The 19,976-nt window shown below is 37.7% G+C and overlaps 1 non-coding gene across 1 annotated transcript; it reads right to left on the reverse strand.

Moving 5' to 3' along the window:
• Positions 1-746: 746 nt before the first annotated feature.
• LOC121226622 (small nucleolar RNA R71) lies at positions 747-853 on the reverse strand. Its single transcript, XR_005924374.1, has one exon. It is a non-coding gene; the product is annotated as a small nucleolar RNA R71 (small nucleolar RNA).
• Between the last annotated feature and the right edge of the window lie 19,123 nt (positions 854-19,976).

Below are 19,976 nucleotides of genomic sequence, written 5' to 3' on the forward strand. Positions count from 1 at the left end.
ATCACGAAATAACGCGATCAAGTTTTTGGCACCGTTGCTGGGGAACTAAGATATTAGGAACGCTTAATTTTTATTACTTTAGCCATTTATTTTTCTTGCAATTTAATTTAATTTAATTTAATTATTATTTATTAACTTACTTTTTCGTTCTCTTGGTAGGTTTTCATAGTTTATGACTAGAAGAAACCCGTAGGGACCATTACTTTTTTGACGAAAAAATCAATCTCACAGTACGTAGAAACCAAAGAGAAATAAGGCGAAGCTTAAGATACAAGGAGAACAAGCAAGAAGACGATACTCAACCCCCAACCGAAGAAATGGTTGAAAACCAAGGATATCAGCTACTCCCTGCAATTGTGGTTAATCAAAATCCTGCTCCACGCGTTATGTATGATTATGCTAAACCTTCTTTAACAGGAACTGAATCAAGCATAGTTAGACCTGCTATAGCTGCAAATATTTTCGAATTAAATCTTAACACTAATCAAATTATACAAAAATTTGTTCAGTTTGATGGTTTGCAGGATGAGGATCCCAACGCTCATTTAGCCAACTTCTTAGAACTATACGATACATTTAAAATTAATGGTGTTTCTGATGATGCCATACGTCTTCGGTTGTTTCCCTTTTCATTGAGTAACAAAGCTAAACAGTGGCTGAACTCGTTACCATGAAGGTCAATTACTACTTGGGAACAAATGACTGAAAAATTCTTACTAAAATATTTTTCGCCGGCTAAAACGGGTAAATTAGGTAATGATATCTCTTCTTTTGTGCAGATGGATTTAGAAACACTCTACGATGCATGGGAGAGATACAAGGACCTTCTAAGAAGGTGCCCTCACCATGGGTTACCGCTTTAGCTCCAAGTACAAACATTTCACAATGGTCTGAATCCTTCGACTCGGTAAATGGTTGACGCAGTGGTGGGCAGAACCATCAATAATAAAACACCGGAAGATGCCTATGAGTTTATAGAGGAGATGTCACTGAATAACTATCAGTGGAAAGTCATGAGGACAAAGCCAACGAAAACAGCCAGCGTTTATAACATCAATTCGGTTACCATGCTCTCTAATCAGGTAGAACCCTTAAATAAAAAGATTAACGGTTTTCTTAAATCTTCACAGGTTCACCTAGTAATGCAGTGCGAAGCAAGTAGCAGTGGAACAAACCATTCGGAATACCATCCTTATGGCCACAACATGGATAACGAGCAATTAAACTACATGGGTAATAATTCTCGACCTCAAAACAATCTATGTAGTAACACTTATAATGCAGGTTGGAGGAACCACCCCAATTTCTCGTGGGGCGGTCAAGAAAATCAAAGACCACAACATCCTCCAGGCTACCAACAACCACCCTACCAATAGGAAAAGAAGCCAAATCTCGAAGAGATGCTCTCAAAGTTCATATCAGTGTCAGAAACCCGCTTTTAGAACACCGAGATAGCACTTAAGAATCAACAAGCGTCGATCTAAGGGCTCGAGACTCAGATAGGCCAACTTTCCAAACTAATCTCTGAACGACCACAAGGTAGTTTGCCAAGTAATACCGAACCTAACCCAAGGGAATAGCTCAATGCAATTAATATTCAAGATGACGAAGGAGTCGTTGAGCCTGAACCAGAGCCGAGGCACGAAATTGTGGTAAGCAAAGGTCAAGGTGAGGTAGACTATAATTAAAAACAAACCAGTGACTGTCGAATATAAACCTCGTGTGCCATACCCCAACGCGACAAGGAAAGACCACTCAGATGAACAATTTGGTAAATTCTTTAAACTCTTAAAAAATTACACATTAACTTACCATTTATTGAAGCTCTATCATAGATGCCAAACGTAATGAGATTTTTAAAGGAGCTTTTAGCAAATAAGCGAAAGTTGGACGAGGCATTGTATGTGGAGTTGAACGCAGTTTGCTCAGCCATTCTCCAAAATAAACTACCCAACAAACTAAAAGATCCAGGGAGTTTACGATTCCTTGCTTAATTGGTAGTTTAGACGTTAATTATGCATTGGCTGATCTCGGGGCTAGTATCAACGTCATGCCTTACAAAATGTTTAAGCAACTAGGTCTTGGGAAACCCAAGCAGACTAGGATGAGCATTCAATTAGAAAATAAAACTATAAGATTCCGTAGAGGTATTATTGAAGATGTGCTAGTTAAAATCGATAAATTTATATTTCCCGTTGACTTTATTGTTCTAGACATAGAAAAGGATAGCAACACTCCCTTAATCCTAGGAAGGCCCTTTTTAGCAACTGCTAAAACCATCATTGATGTTGGCACAGGTGAACTCACACTCCGAGTGGGAGACGAAACAATCACCCTTCAAGCTCGAAATTCTGGCAACACATTAGGGATTGAAGGTAATTATTTAGACCATCCTACTAAAACTAGCAATATGGTGCAACCTAGTTTGATGAAAATGAGTCTGAAGGAAGCACACCAGTTGTTCTCAAGCAATAGTAGAGGACCTGTTCATGAAGATCGAAGACTACAAATCGAGGAATTTGATGAATGGCAAACACATAAACCAAGAACACCTAACAAACCGAAACTACGTCAAAACGAGCCCGATACCTCTCCAAATAAACTTAAGGTTGGTGATAAGGTCTTATTAGATGCCACAGATCCCCACATTGTCACTACCACACCAAATGAGGAAATCCCTCTTACGGTACTCAGTATTTTTCCATTCAGTACGGTGGAGGTGAGTCATCCCAAGTTCAGCACTTTTAAGGTAAACAACACCCGATTAAAACCCTATTTTGATGCGATTGATAGCAGGAATGAGGAGTATAAACTCCTCAAACCACCATGACCATTCAGTGGAGAGGTAAGTCGAGCTTAGACTATAAATAAGCGCTTCTCATGAGGCAACCCGAGCACTAACAATATTAATTTCTTTAAATTTTGGTATTGAACTCCTAACTTACTGATAGAAATCTTGAATACAGGTGTTTTCACAGAGACACGGCCAAGCACACGGGCGTGCATAAGGCCGTGTGAAAATAGGGTAAAAGTTTTCCCCAACATAGGCTACCATTAAACACCACGGCCGTGCGATATAGCCGTGGTCGAGCCTGCCAAAACAACACAGGCGTACCACACGCCCGTGTGGAAGAACCGTGGGCGAACCTGATAAAATAGCACGGGCATGCGACATGCCCGTGTCTAACGCCCGTAGTCGAACCTGCCAAATTAACACAGGAGTAGAGCTTGAACACACGGGCATGGAGCTTGAACACATGGGCGTGGAGCTTGAACACACGAAGCTAGACACGGCCGGGCAACACACCCGTGTGAACTCACCTGCTCAAGGAACACGAGCCTGTACTAAATGTTAGACATGCCCAAATTTGAATTTCGCTAATCACACAGGCTGAAATTGGGGAACACGGGCATGTGCCATGGCCGTGTGCCCCAAAATCTATAAATACCCTGCACTATTCACTTTGTTCCCCATTCAAACACCTTAACCCTAGCCGCTGCAACTCCACACAGCCCCCCTGCCACGCCCGTACGCCGCCTACAACTCCATTCTCGACGCTCACTCTCTTCCCTTAGCGTTTGTTTACTTCTTTTTCTTTTATTTCACTAATTTATAATGTTATTTATCATATTAATCTATGTTTTTCATGTTATTTCCATATTGATAATCACATAAATTTCATTTATCAAACAAGTTATCATCTTTCTCATGTTTAAAATCTTACTCATTACATGATTCCTACACTTCATGTAATTAGTTAGAAATAAATATTCATGGCTAGGATAGTTGAAATAATCATGCATATTGTGTTGACATCTCTTTCGTTCATATAGTATTTTGTATTCCATTCCTTGCCATTTTTACTTATATCACTATGCTCATGCCACATCGAAATGGGTCATTAAACTTATTCTTTTAATTTAGTAATTGTGGCTGAATATATTCATGCATTTTCCTTTTCGAATTTAGTCGCATTCATTTTATATTATAATTTATCCACTCATCAAAAAGACGAATTGATGTTTCCACTTGCAGGTACACAATGTCGTCTTCAAGAGGAAAGAATAGCAGCCTCGAAGAAGGGGAAGGGAGCGTCATCTTCCGCGGGTCCAACAGCGAAAATTCATCACCCTCTCTTACAGTTCCCCCGAGGGCCCCAAGAAGAGCTTTTTCAAATACTTCGAGCCCGACCCTTAATTGCGGGCCACTGCATCGACTGGGCTGCCATAGAACATGTTCAGATGGCTGACGCAATTCGGGCTCCCCTAACCACTGACCTTTGGGAGCTATTCTTCGGGATTATCGAGCCGACATACCTCGGGCTCACAATGGAACTCTGCTCAACGTTCCATCTTCAGACCGTAATGACAAGGTAAGATGATCCCAGCACGGTCCAGTTTCGCTTAGGTGGGTTAATCCGCCAGCTAAGCATCCCAGAGTTTGGTGCTACACTAGGCTTATATACGGAGGAGTTCAAGGAGAAGAATGAACTACATGCTCTCAGTCGACACATACATTTCTCTCCCCCAAAATGCTGGCACACGTTGGTCCCTAGCACGGCCTCCTACAATCCTAACCGCTCCAAGGCATCAGTTCTCCCACCATCCCTGAGGTACTTACATGATATTTTAGCTCACACGATTACAGGGAGGCGAGAGAGCACTGGCATCGTCAACACCCACGACGTCTACTTCTTCTAGTGCATGTTACAAGGGCACGTCATCGACCTTGCCTACTTCATCGCCCTCGCGATTCAGCAGTAGACAGAGAGGCATAGGAAGGGGGTCGTCTTCATTGACCCTTATGTGACTCGACGGCGTGACACTTTGGGCTCCTCAACACCGCGGCCTAAGAATCATCCCTCACCCTCATCGGCCAGATGTCTCCACAAGGCATCTCGAGCATGCTTAGCATGAAGATGATCAAGAGGCACCGAGGAACCTACCCTTCCCAATATCGTCTCGCCTAATCTACCGAGGAAGAGGCCTACAAGGACATTCCTGATGATGTCCCTTCGTAGCACGAGGACCGACCGACTCAGCCACCACCATCCTCTCGTCCAGTTCATGCTGCGGCTTCATATGCTGACATCTCTGAGCGCCTCACCTGATTCGAACAGCAGTGTTTTCAACGATTTGACAACATTGATCCTACTCTTCAGCAGATTTGTCAGTACCTCTGCATCACATCACCAGTCCCACCTCGCGAATCATCCAGCGATGAAGATGTTTAGAAATATTTATTTATGTTTTTAATTTTTATTGAAACTATTTTTTATTTTTATTAGATTTTAGAAATTTTATTTTTAATTATTAAACTCGGTTATTTCTTTTTGAGTAATTATTCTTCCTAATATCCCCTAAAAAGTTCCTGATTTTATCACAGTTATATAGAGCTCTTAAGCTCATCCTCACATAGGAACTAAAACTCCACCGGGACTTATGGCCTAATGAACCTCTACGACCGCCAGAGTATCCTCCTCTACTCTTGAACCGATTCCTCTCCAGAACTCTAGTTCGAGGATTTCATCATACAGGAAGTTTCACTTCTCTCCCTATCTTATTTTTATACTCTAATATCTATCTTTGTACATTGAGGACAATGTACATATTAAGTGTGGGGGGTATTTATTTCATTACCAGAAAAATCCCTGAATAATTACCTTGTTCTCTTGAAAAGCTTTCGTATCATATTTAGGATAAATTTTAATTGATTTATGATTTTGATTGATATATCTTGAATTAAAACATAGGCATTTAAGCATTGATTGTTTAAACTTTAAGACATTAGAGAATCAAGCATGATGAGTTGATTTTCAAGAATTTAAAATTATAGGTTGTTTCCCCAAGTCTAGGTATTACTTTGAATTGGAATTCACGAGTCTAAGCATAAAAAAACCGTATTTTTTGTGAGATTTTTTAGCCTTTTGAGCATCTATGAATCCTTTCATGCTCACTTTTATTATTGCTTTAAGCGCGTCAGTATTGTACTGTTATTTTAGAACTTGCCTCATTATGCATGTCGAGACCACACCATTTGATTTGGTATATCAAAATGATTAAGGCACTTAGGATTAACCAACTCATGCCATGAAAAGCCTACCTCCACGATTAACCCTTAGTAAACCCATTTGAGCCTAACAAGTCATTCATTGTATTAACCTCAATATTAACCTTTAACCCATTATTGTTGAAATCCCCTAAATTAATCCCTATTTTGTCAAGATTTAAGTTGAATGGATTTCTTAGCTATGTTTTTTCTTAATAGTTGGTCTATATTATTTTAAATTGTTCTTAAAAAAAAACTATGTATACATATCTGTAATTTCATATTCTGAGAAAAGCTCTATTGTATGCAAATGAAGACTAACTCTTTTTCTAGTTAGACAATTTTTCAATTCAATCTCGAATCTAACCCTTTCTTTCAGCTTGTGACCACACCCCCTAACCAAGCCGCACTACAACCCTCTAAAGACCATTTGATTGATGTATCATCTTAAATTATAGTGGTGGAGATTTGATTTTCATGCAAGCCTATGGTAATGACTTTTCATTATTGACTATTGAGTGCTTCATTTATTGTCCTTAAACACCTCGAGTGATTTGAGTGAATCTTTAGTGAGGATGTGAAACTCTGTGATATTCTAAATCAAAGGAAATTACTTAGCTGCGGAGAGACACCTATATTTGCATGATTAAATACTCAACTTGGAATGTTTGAAACTTTTATGTTCTTTTAGTTGAATTCTCAATGTATGATTACCTATGGATTATTTTGAGATATTATCGATAAAAATTATAAGTTGAGGAGAATTTATTTTGATTAAGAGTTGAGGATTTTGCATGAGGACAAGCAAATGCTTAAGTGTGGGGATAAACAGTAAATTATACATATTTTTACCCCATGTCTAATGCATTTTATGGATTATTTCTCATTAGAATTCATGAATTCGATGCTCCTAATGCTTTAATTTCATCTTTTATACTTAGGAGAGCATAAGAGAGTGAAAGGAATGAGAAACGGGCCAAAAACGGAGAAAATAGGCCAAAGTATGAAATCAACATGGCCTAGACCTCCTCACACGGGCAGGCCACACGGTCGTATCAATTTGGCAGGCTCGAACACGGCCTAAAGTAATCGAACACGGGCGTGTGCCACGGGCGTGTCCCTGCTGAGCCCAAGCTGAGTCCAATTCAGAAAAGGCCACTTTTCAGGGCTCATAGGCATTCCAAAGCCTATAAATACACCCTAGAAGAGGAGAAAAGAGGACACAGAGAAGAGGAAGTAAGGAATTACTCCAAGTAAGCCGATTGATTCATCTCAGAAGTCGGATTCATCATCAAGACTAAAGATCTCTCCTCAATTCCCATTCAGGAGTTTTGGGTTTTCTTTATGTTTTGTGTTCTTTATTTTTCTGAGATCTTCTCTTATTTAGTTATGAACTAAATCCCCTAAATACCTAAGGGGTATGAAACCTAAGATGAATCTTGTTATTATTTTCTGAATTGTATGATAAATATTTAACTTGTTCTAAATTATGTGTTCTTAATTCTTGTTTTGATATCCCAGGATACTGATTCAAGATAAGCTCTTATTCGGAGGAGGAATAGACCCTGGCTAAGAGTACATTTATCATAATTAAGCGGAGTTGATTGCGCGCCTAGACATAGGGTGACAAGATTTTGCCGGAGTAGGGTGAAACCTAATAAGGGGATCCACAGATCGAGTTAATCAACCTTAAAGTGTTAATTAGAGAAAAGTCTCGGGTATTCAATCTAGGGATTAGACGTTATTAGTCTTGAATAGGGATAATAACATAACTTAGGGATCTCTATGGAACAAGTTGAATGAATAAATCGTCCGATTCATAGCCAGAATAACAAGTAAAGTCTAGGTGGATTTTTCCTTAGGTATTGTCTTAAGTCAATCAATTTTTCCCAAAAGCAATTCCCCAATTCTTTTCTCTGTGAGTCCTTAGTTTGGATAATTAGTTAATTAAAACAAAACCCCATTATTCTTAGGCTAGATAATTAAAGGACAGTCATTACTAGTACTTTTAGTTCCTTTGGGTTCAACAATCCGGTCTTGCTAAAACTATCCTACTGTTCGATAGGTACACTTGACTACGCGATAATAGTTAGTTTCAAGAATGATTAATTATAAATATTTAAAACCTATCACGAAATAACGCGATCAGCCCAGAATGGCCCGGTATCATTTTGACCCATGAAAACGCTCATGGCCATCTCGTTGACCACACGGGCGCCTACACGCCTGTGTGGTGTCGAGAACCTATTTTTCGGCTTTTCAACCTTTCGACTTTTTGGCTTTTCAACCTTTGTAGTTTCAAGTCTAATGGTAGTGTTACACACCTATTTATGCCAATAGCATAAATCCCCACGTACAACAACCTAAATTCAAGCATTACTCATGTCAGTCTATTAATCTATGGGGTTAAGACACCCTCTTTTGAACATTTAATACCTAATATGGTACATTACTAACCTTAGTTATGTAAGTATGGTTTAATCCTTCCTTAACCCAGTGATCACCAAGTCCTTAGCACAACCTGCATTGAATCCCAACATCTTTAACTATCATCCTGAACAAAATAACTAAAACCAAACGAATGACATCTTACCACCATGCAGAACTAAGAACGGTTGATAGATAGAATCGGTCTACCACACTAGAGCCAAAGGTACACAGGATACAGAGATCAACCGGAATGATTGTACCTTTATCTGGAATCAATAACACAGGAAGATATTAGAAGGAAGATTGCAACCACAAAGAGAAATAGGAGAATATAGGGAAGAGAAGCCAACAGAAGCAAGAGGATGGAAAAGAACTAACTATTCGGCCAAAGGAACAGAGAACACCAAAGACAAACCCCCTTCCTAGAGAAAAACTGAAAGTAGGACAGGGAAAAAAAGGAGGTATTCAGTTTTACAATGAAGGAAAGATACTCGATAAAAGTCGAAGAATAAAGGGAGAAGAGTGGAAAAGGGTATTCGGCTATCTCACACCAAGATGGAGAGAGAGGGAAGGAAACGTCTAAACAACAAGGCGAGAGAAATGGGGAGAATTGAGAGAGGATGGTAGCAAAAATCGTCAAAGGTTTAAGCAAGGAAAAGAAAGATAGTGATGAGTGGATTAACAAAGAGAACAAAATTCTATGAACAGGAACCTGAACCAGTTGTATAATGGCAAAAAAATAGAGGCTTAAGGAGAGAACGAAGAGAAAAAGAAAAGAGGCAAATAGGTTAACAGTCACCGAAATGAGGAGCACTTGCCAACCTCCAAAACCAAACTTTGAGTGTTGAGAGTCCACAAACCTCAACAAATGAGAATCCCCCTTTTCACTCCCCAAATTCGACTAACAACAACCCCATTCAAATATGTTCAAACTTTGGGTGTTTTAGTCAAACACAACTTCCTCCCATGGCCATCGGCAAAAATAATCCCCATTTGCACAAGCAGGGATTCGAACCTCAGACCACTAGCACACTCCACACACCACTATCCACTAGACCAGCATGCCCATTCTGTCATGTTTTTACCAAAATAAACTTATAACCCTACTAGCCAAAGATAGGGGTTTTCTCCTTAACAAGCAAAATTTTGTAGAAGCCAGGACTTGAACCCATGACTTCCAAGACACTTCCAGAGCACACAACCACTAAGCTAAGCACTCAATTGTGTCACTTCCTTGCACAATTAAACATTTATGTGCAGTCTCCTAACTGCACCCCTGTTCAAAATCTAATACTTCTAGGCCCAAATTCGGGGCATTACATTTTAGCCCTATAATAGCCCGATTTAGACCCTATTCGAAATGGTGGTTTCAAGACCATGAATCTAGGTCAGAAAAATATTTTAAAATTATTTTCTGTGTTTATTATGTGTGAATTCATATCTGCGAAATTTTCGTACTTTAATTTTGTCGTTTGAGTGCTCAATTTAATAAAATGGCTTAATCACGTAAAATGGAAATTTGATGGTTTAATGTGTAAGGGTCGAATAGTGATTTTCTTTATAATTTGAAGTGTTTAAGTTGCAATATTACCATTGGAGTTAGGGATGGACGGTTGTGGCCTTAATATATATGTTTTAATTAGTAAATTATAAAGGTTAAATTTGTAAATTGTTAAATAATATATGTTATAATAAAACATAAAATAAAACAACCATGCATTTTGTTCATATAAAACAACCATGCATTTTGTTCATACTTTTGACTGAAAATTTGAGAAAGAAAGAAAATAAATAAGCTTAGGGTATTCGGCCTTGTCCAAGCTTTAATTCAAGGTTAGTTTTTGTTAAGTTTATGATAATTTTTACGTTTTTGAGATTATTGCAGTGTAATATACAAAGCCCGTGCTTGAATTTCTAATTTTGATGAATATTTTGAGTTATTCCATTGATGAATAATTGAGTTTTGTGATGTTAATTGATGAATTATGAAAGATATGTTTTGGATTAATATGTTTTGTATTGGAATTTTTGATGATTTTGAGTAATTAGGACTAAATTGCAAAAATAATAAATTGAGGGACTAAAATGTGAAATAAATGAAATGTATGGACTTGTATGAACATGGGTAACATTCGGCCTAAGCATGGTGTGTGCAATTTTTGCATGTTTTGTGTTTTGTGCAATCTGGACTAAATTGTAAAAAGTGTAAAATGTCAGGGGTAAAATGGTAATTTGCCCATTTTTGTGTTTTTGGACTAAATTGAATGAAATTATGTTTGAATGAGTTTAATTTGAATATGTTTAGATAAAGAACCAAAGAAATCAGATTTGGATCGGGGAAAACCAAAGTTGTCAATTAGTCATCCTGTTCCGATTATTGTTGTCCGAGGTAAGTTTATAAGCAAATAGTTGTTGTTAATTTTAAATAAATACGAGTTTTATATGCTGAAATGAATTATGTGAAAATATATATATGATAGTCGAATGTGAATATGATTGAAAGCTATGTGTACGAGTTCGATTCGATCCAGTTACGATGTCCGAAAGCCCCGTACGAACCTTAGGAATAGCTAGGATACATATGTCATGACATAGGATTTTCGAAATGTGTTCTCGTGTAAGACCACGTCTGGGATATTGGAATCGATATGTGATTACATGTAAGACCATGCTTGGGACATCAACATCGTATTTGATTCGTGTAAGACCCTGTCTGGGATAGTGGAATTATAACGCCCCGAATTTTGGGCCTAGAAGTAGGTTTTGAGCATGGGAATAGTTAGGAGGCTGCACATAAATGTTTAGTTGTGCAAGAAAGTGACACAACTGTGTATCTGTTTCAATGGTTATGTATTCTAGAAAGTGTCTGAGAAGTATTAGGTTCAAGCCTAGGCAGGTGCAAAAAAGTTTTGTTTTTAAAGGAATAAGCATCGTCTCTGGGTAGTAGGCTTTTAAATAAATATGGGTAAAACATGACATAAAGGGCCTGTTCGTCTAGAGGTAAGTGACGTGTGGAGTATTCCAAGGGGTCCGAGGTTCAGGTCCTGCTGGACGCAAGGGAGTGTTTATTTTGCTGCTGATGCTGTGGAGGTTTTGTGGTTTGACTGAAACACTGAGGTGGTAGAGTGGAATTCAAACTGAGTAGTTAAGGGAGGAGTGATCAGTTGAGGGATTTGAGGAGAGATTTGAAGGAGATTTTAGAGAAGATCGTGGTGATTTGTGGTTGGAGAAGAGTTGGTGCTGAATCAGAAATGCTGATGTTCAGTGCATTCAGTTTTGGGGGTTTTGGCATTTTTGCTCTTCATTTTGTGATAACTGTTAACTTTTGTTTATTTTCTTTTCTGGAGAAACTGAATTGTTCTAGTAAGTATATCGATATCCTTCATTTTTGGCTTTTCGGGTTGTAACACCCTGAACCCGAGACCATCGCCGGAGTCGAACACGAGGTGTTAACAGACTTCAAACCACTTATTAAAATTTTTCCAGACAAGCTGCCAATCTGCGTACTAGTCTCTTTAAAAATCATATCTTCAGCTCTGGAACTCGAAATTCAGTTCCATGAATTTTCCCTGAAACTAGACTCATATGCCCATCTACATATTTTTTCTAGAATTTTTGGTCGGGCCAATTAGTACAGTTTATTAGTCAAAGTCTCCCATGTTACTGGGGTCGACTACACTGACCTTTCCGCATTACGACCTGGATATCTCCCTGTACAGAGCTTCAATACTGATGCCGTTTGTTTCTATAGAAACTAGACTCAGAGTGGAATCTATACATATATGGCATGGCTCCTAATTATCTCTGGTTAATTTATAATTAATTTCCAAAGTCGGAACAGGGAACCCAGAAACCGTTCTGGCCCTGTCTCACGAGAACCTGAATATCTCTTAACATACTGTCCATATGATTGTTTTGTTACTTCTATATGAAAATAGACTCATCGAGCTTCGATTACATAATTTATTCACTATTTAATTCCATTCCTACTAATTTTTGTAATTTTTCAATCCCACGTCACTGCTGCTGCCAGCATCTGTTACTGAAGCAACTATGTCCATTTCGTGATTTCTCATTGATCTAACTAGTAATTCATCATACATATCACAAAATTATAATCATGACTAGCCATACCAAAGGCTAATCATTGTCAAACATCTCCCTACTACGCTATTGCCATATCATGAATCTTAACACCAAAATTAATCAGCCATGACATATGGCATAAAAATCGTATTACCAAGACTTACGTCCCAACATTAGAACCAAATTCAACCGAACATTATGCCATTTTCGCATGGCTAAAAGTTTACATACCAAATTTCAACAAAACATATTAGCCTATACATGCCGAAATTTTCTCTTAGACCAACTAAGAAGAAAATACCAAAGGTTGCTAGCCGGTGTGATGACTTCGACGACGGCACGATCACACAAAAAGAGACGAGTCCAAGAAACCTAGAATAGGTGACAAGCAAACACCGAATGAGTATATAACTCAGTAAGCCATAAGCATTTCACAACCATCCATTAATAAAATTATCACAACAGGAAACAATGAAATGAGGTTAAGTACTCCATCCATACCAAACTATACCATAGTTCCTTAAACCCTATGGTTCAATCTCATACCAAGTCCTACATTGGCCTTTCATACATCATTTTATTTTCGTTATAATCATACAATTAAACGAACTTTCACCTATTCCACAATGAACCTTATGTACGTGACTTCAACTATAATCGTCACATAGGTTCAAAACTTACCAAGCTCAACTCCAATTATAAACATAGCGCCTATTAGCCATGAACTCAAGGTACTGACCTTTTCCGCTGTCCAAAATTGACTCGGTAAAGTCGCACCCTTCATGTAAATAATTTATAGAAAATATATACTGGGTTGCACACATAATGTTTAGTAATCAACCACGCACACTTAGTGCCATGCACTTTAAACTCACACACTTAGTGCCATGCATTTCAAGTTCGCACACTTACCTTTTCCGCTGTCCAAAATCGACTCGGTAAAGTCGCACCCATAATGTAAATAATTTATAGAAAATATATATTGGGTTCGCACACATAGTGCTTAATAATCAACCGTGCACACTTAGTACCATATACTTTAAACTTGCACACTTAGTGCTGTACAATTTAAACCCGCACACTTAGTGCCAATCTCATGACCGTGAACACTTATTGCCCGCACACTTAGTGCCGAAAACCAGCCACTCTATAGGCTTCACTTCCTTTTTACATTCGACAAATTTCATCTCTACTTACATATACATTTGTATACATTTCATCTCATTAAACACAATGGTATAGGTATTACGATCATTTAAATCAATACCAAAGATATGCTTAATGACTTACCTGTGTTGGGTAAGACGGTTCCAACTCGGCTACTCGATGATCTTTTCTTTGCCTTTGCTCGATTCTCCTCCTTTAACTCCTTGAGCTTAATCAATAAATCAACTAGTTTAACCGCCTTGCTAAATATTTACAATCTAATTACACATGCATATGTATGTTAGTATATTCGGCAATCACCCTTACTAATCACCCACTTGATCAATTATAGAGAATCAAAGTTAATATCACAATGTGTACCCTATATGGCCCATTATACATAATCAAATTTAACATCATCTATATATTTACTCATATGGCCGAATATACCTAATCATACATACACCTAACCAAAAATAATTTCTAAAATCTTTATATCATTTATACACTAAGCCGAGTACTCTTACCAAGTTCACCTATATTCTTCAACAAATGGTAATTTTAGCAACTTTTGATTTAATACTTTATCAATTATAATACATCTAAATATTTTTTTCATATTATTAACACAATTCACATACATTACTTAATATAACATTTTCACATTCGGCATTAGTATCAACCATAGTAGCCGATTCTTCCTACTTTGTACCCATGCATATATTTGATCCTTAGTTAGTTCAAACACTCAAAGTCAACCATCTCCATACCTCATCACCAAAGACATCAAAATACCAACCAAGAATGTAACATTCATGGCCGAATATCATCTCCATCATTTAACAAAGTTTGAACCATGGCTAGGTAGATTTCAAACTCACAACTTAAAATATACATGAATCTCAAAGAATAATATCAAACATACCTCAATCTAGTTACATGCATGGCCAAACTTCCTCCTAATCCTCTTCCAAACCAAACATGAAGCAAGAACTCCTTCCTCCTTCCTTAGAATTTTCGGTCAAAAGAGGATGAAAAAGGATGAACAAAATTTTTCTTTTCCTTTCTTTAGCTCACGGCAATGGGGGGGGAAACAACCACTCATTTTTTTGTTTTCATTTCTTTATTACCCATACTCCTTATTTTATTTTTTTCTAACATACCTCACTAAGCCAACATGTTCCCAACATGTTTCCACCCATAGCATGGCCAACCACTAGCTCAAATTTTGGGTAATTTGACATGCAAATCCATCATTTTCATAACATGCATTAATAGACCATTTTAAATTAGCCTATCATATTTTCACCATGTCTCATATCGATCCCTATTTAATAATTTCTCATGCAATTGGCAAAATTGGAGAATGAAACTTCCACATACTCATGTACACACATAATAAGCATAGAATATGGAAATTAATTATTTTTATGACTCGGTTTTGTGGTCCCGAAACCACTCCCCGACTAGGGTCAATTTTGGGCTGTTACACGGGTTTTCATTTTGGGTCCTTGCTCTTCTTGGCCGAATACTTCCTTCTTCTCTCTCGAAGTCTTTCTGCTTTTTGCTTCAGGGTCTTGATTGATTTCTTCTCTTCTCCCTCTCCTTCAATCGATTTCCTCTTTGTCAGAAAACTCTTTTATTTTCCCTTCTCAACTCTTCAGGGTTTTGACTCTTGTTCTTTTAACTTTCGATTACCTTTTCTTTCCTTGCCAAGTTCATGCTCTTCCCTCCTCTCAATTGATTTCCCTAGGCTGATCGCTTCTCATTCTTTTCCCTCGCTCAATCGAATCTCAATAGTTCCTCTACCTTTTGTACTGTTATCGAATACCTTTCCCTTTCCCTCTCCTACTTGCGGTTATTCTCTAAAAAGAGGAAAGGTTGGCGTTGGCTGCTTCTGTTCATAGAGGACTGCTTTCGGTTGGTAAGTCCTTTGGTAAGGGGGAAAAAGGTGTACCCCAGTTGGTTGGTTTATGCCTATGATTAAAGTATGTTAAGTTTCTAACCCTTTGTCATGTCAAATGTTATTTTGACAGTACCAAATAGTGTTGAACTTGGTTTACCTGAGGAGTGATAGGCTATATCGGTTGAAGTAGTGGTAGGTAAGTAATATTAAATGCTATTGTTTGGGGATTGTTTTTGGTATGGTTAGTTCTAAGCATGTCTAACATTGGTCACGGATTTGTCATTTGATTAGGTGCGGTTCATCTCAAGAAGGGATTGCGTACCTAGTATCCTAACAGGTGTGTAAACACTGCCCAATCGTAAATCAGCAAAAGTCGGCAAATGTAAATATTATCGTTACACAGGCGTACGCGCGCTCGTGTGGTAAACTGAATGCATAAATATGGGTGTTTGATCGTGGAGGCCACCATGAGCGATTTCATGGGCTTAGGTCATTTTGAGCCACATTGGGCCAAAATGGGTCGTGTGGGCCCCACGAGGGTAAACCACACAGACGTGTGGAGATTATTGGGCCAGGATATGAAACTCAAATAGCCAAGGCCATTTTTGGGCTTAGTGGGCCCCACAGGCATGTGGGCCCACATGGTACGCATTATGGGCCTTGGGCCCATTTTCACTGTTTGTCTGATAAGGTTGCACAGGTCGCCCGAGATGACTGTAGACCTACTGTTGGGTCGGTAAGTGAACCTCGACCCCAAAATTTGTAAATGACTATTATGCCCTTATGGGATGTATGGCTATATTGACCATGCCATTTTATACATGTTGCATACATACGTGATATTATGATATGTTGCATGGGGATGGATTATTATGATTGGAGGAAGTGTACTGTACTAGCAGCTCTGCTGCAATTCTGTTTAGTGCCGCCATCTGTAACACCCCTTACCCGTATCCGTCGCCGAAACAGGGTACGAGGTATTAACAAATTATAGTATATACTATTAAATAAAACCCAAACAAAAATATGGCGTGCAATTTGATCATGAATCATTATAACATATGCCATTAACAATACAAACCAATTTCAAAAACTTCGTACAAAATGATTAGTTTGATACTATAATTAATATTTTAAACCTAAACAATTATGACACGTAACAAAATAACTAAGTCTACTATACATGCCATATTTCAAAATGTTGAGTTCAAATACCAAGAGTATTGATAGTGAGGGCGGATCTTCAACGATCTCTAACTCCTGTGCTAGCTGGATGACACTATAAGATAAAAGAGAGAAAAGAAAGTAATCTTATAGCTTAGTAAGTATATAAAAAACAAATATAATATGTTTACAACATAACTCAATTATATCATATTTTTAATTTTACTATTTACTTCGATTTGATCAAGTTGTCCCTCCTGCATCATGATCACTAAATAAATCATAACTCGAGTTACGAAAATCAAAATTCAAATCCGTAAAATTTCCCTGAATCTAGACTCATAAAGCTTCTTACTAATTTTTTTCTAGAATTTTTAGTTCAGCCAATTAGTACAATTTATTAGTTAAAGTTTCCCCTGTTACACAGCTCAACTGATCTGACCTCTGTTCACTACGAATTCAATTTCTCTCAGTACACAATTCAAATAACCATGAAACCTATTTCATTTAAAACTAGACTCAATAAGGAATTAAGGAATATAAACTATATTTCTTAATTTTTTTGTACAATACTTAATGATTTTTCAAAGTTGGAACAGGGGATCACATAGTCATCCTGAGCAAGTCATACACAATTGTAAATATCTCAAAATATAGAATTCCTTTGCTTGCTCTGTTTCTTTTATATGAAAATAGACTCATTAAGATTTAATTTCACATCTCATTCAATCTCTAATTAAATTCCTTCTCTTTTTTGTGATTTTTCAAAATCACGTCACTGCTACTGTCCTAAACAGTTTTAATGCTAATTTCACTCTTTCACACATTCTTTGTACTAACCTCATTTTAACTTATATATATATCACAAATCATTTTCACCACATTTCATACATCACGAGTATAGGCCCATGATTACAATGTTACCACAAAGCCATCCCATTGAACAATTCGGATTAATCCTCGATACTTGATGGTTTCAGCACACAGCCCCACCATCATATTTCATTTAATTTTGCTCTCTTGTACACATGGTGAACACTCAGTACCACTCATGCGACCTAGCAAATTTGTCTCGTAGCTCTCTTGTCTACATGGTGTCCTTCACTTCGAATCACGCATGCGACCTAGCTACATTTATCTCTCCCGTAGCTCTCTTGTCTACATGAGATACATCCTGTATCACACATGTGACCTAGCTACTACATAGTATCTCGTAGCTTTCTTGTACACATGATGTGCACTCAGCACCATACATGTGACCTAGCTACGCTCCATCTATTTTATTCGATCTTTCCGAATGTTCAACCGGGATTTCTCTCTCTATTACTTATTTTCATTCTTCCAATAGTCGATTTATACTTCAACATCAGCTAGTATATATATATAATAGGCTGAAATATAAAAATGTAAATGAAATTAATGTATTATTTACATACAAACTTACCTCGGTGCAAAATATAGAAATTTTGCAATTTAGTCCAAAACTTTTTCCTTCCCCCGTTCGAGGTCGATTCCACGTCTTTCTTGATTATGAAGCTTGAAAGTTGAAGAAACCCTAGCTATGGAGGAGTGCAAATTTCGGCAGCAACTAGTGAAGATGATGACCAATTTTGTGTTATTTTTCCCATTTTATTTCATTTAATATACAAATGACCAAAAGGCCCTTACTACTAAACTTTTAAAAAATTCCCTCCGTGTCCAACTTTTGTCTATAACTTAGGAATTGGTCAAATTGCTATTTAAGACCTCTTAGTTAATATCTCAAAAGAATTTCATACTAAAAACTTCTAAAACACGAGTTTTACAATTTATTCGGTTTAGTCCCTAGTCTCAACTTAAGCGCTCAATGCATAGAATTTCATCACGAAATTTTCACGAAATCATGAAATCATATCATAAACCCCAAAATAATTATAAAACAATTATTTCTATCTCGAATTTGTGGTCACGAAACCACTACTCCGATTAGGCCCTAATTCGGGTTGTACAATTCTCCCCCCTTTAGAGATTTTCGTCCCCGAAAATCTTACCGATAAAGAGGTTCGGGTACTGCTACCTCATAGCTTCCTTAGGTTCCCGCATAGCCTCTTCTATCCCATGTCTGTGCCACAATACTTTCACTAAGGCTATACTTTTATTTCTTAACTGTTTAATTTCCCGAGCCAAAATCTTTATTTGTTCCTCCTCATAGGTCATATCCGGTTGAATCTCAATTTCTGTTAGAGAAATCACATGTGAAGGATCAGAACGATAACGTCACAACATTGATACATGAAACACGTTATGAATTCTTTCTAACTCTGCCGGTAAGGCCAACCGATATGCCACTGGTCCAATCCTCTCAGTAATCTCGTACGGCCCAATAAAACGCGGACTCAACTTGCCTTTTCGGCTAAATCTCAGAATCTTTTTCCATGGTGACACCTTCATGAACACTTTATCACCCACCTGAAATTCAATCTCTTTTCTTTTTAAATCTGCATATGACTTTTGTCAATCTGAAGCAGCTTTCAAGCAATCCCGAATTACTTTTACTTTCTCTTCGGTTTCATTAACTAGATCAACTCCGTGAATCTGTTTCTCACTAAGTTCGGTCCAATATAAAGGAGTCCGACACTTGCGACCATGCAAGGCTTCATACGGTGCCATTTGTATACTTGACTGATAACTGTTATTGTAGGCAAATTCAATCAAAGATAGATATTTCTCCCAACTACCTGCAAATTCTAAAACACAGCATCTAAGCATATCCTCGAGTACCTGGATTACTCTTTCCGACTGACCATCTATTTGTGGATGAAACGCGGTACTAAAGTTCAATTTTGTACCCAAAGCTTCTTGTAACTTTTTCCAAAATCTCGAGGTAAACCTCGAATCTCTATCTGATATTATAGACATAGGTACTCCGTGCAACCTCACAATTTCAGCAATATATAATTCAGCTAATTTATCAAGTGAGTAATCGGTACGTACTGGTATAAAGTGGGCTGACTTTGTTAACCTATCAACCACTACCCAGACAGCATCCTTCTTTTTAGGAGTCAAAGGCAAACCGGTTACAAAATCCATGGTAATCTTATCCCATTTCCACTCAGGCACCATTACCGGTTGGAGTAGTCCTGAAGGCACTTGATGTTCATCTTTTACTTGTTGACAGATCAAACACTTGGTTACAAATTCAGAAATGTCCCTTTT

Source organism: Gossypium hirsutum, chromosome A03, assembly GCF_007990345.1.
Source record: "Gossypium hirsutum isolate 1008001.06 chromosome A03, Gossypium_hirsutum_v2.1, whole genome shotgun sequence".
NCBI lineage: Eukaryota > Viridiplantae > Streptophyta > Magnoliopsida > Malvales > Malvaceae > Gossypium > Gossypium hirsutum.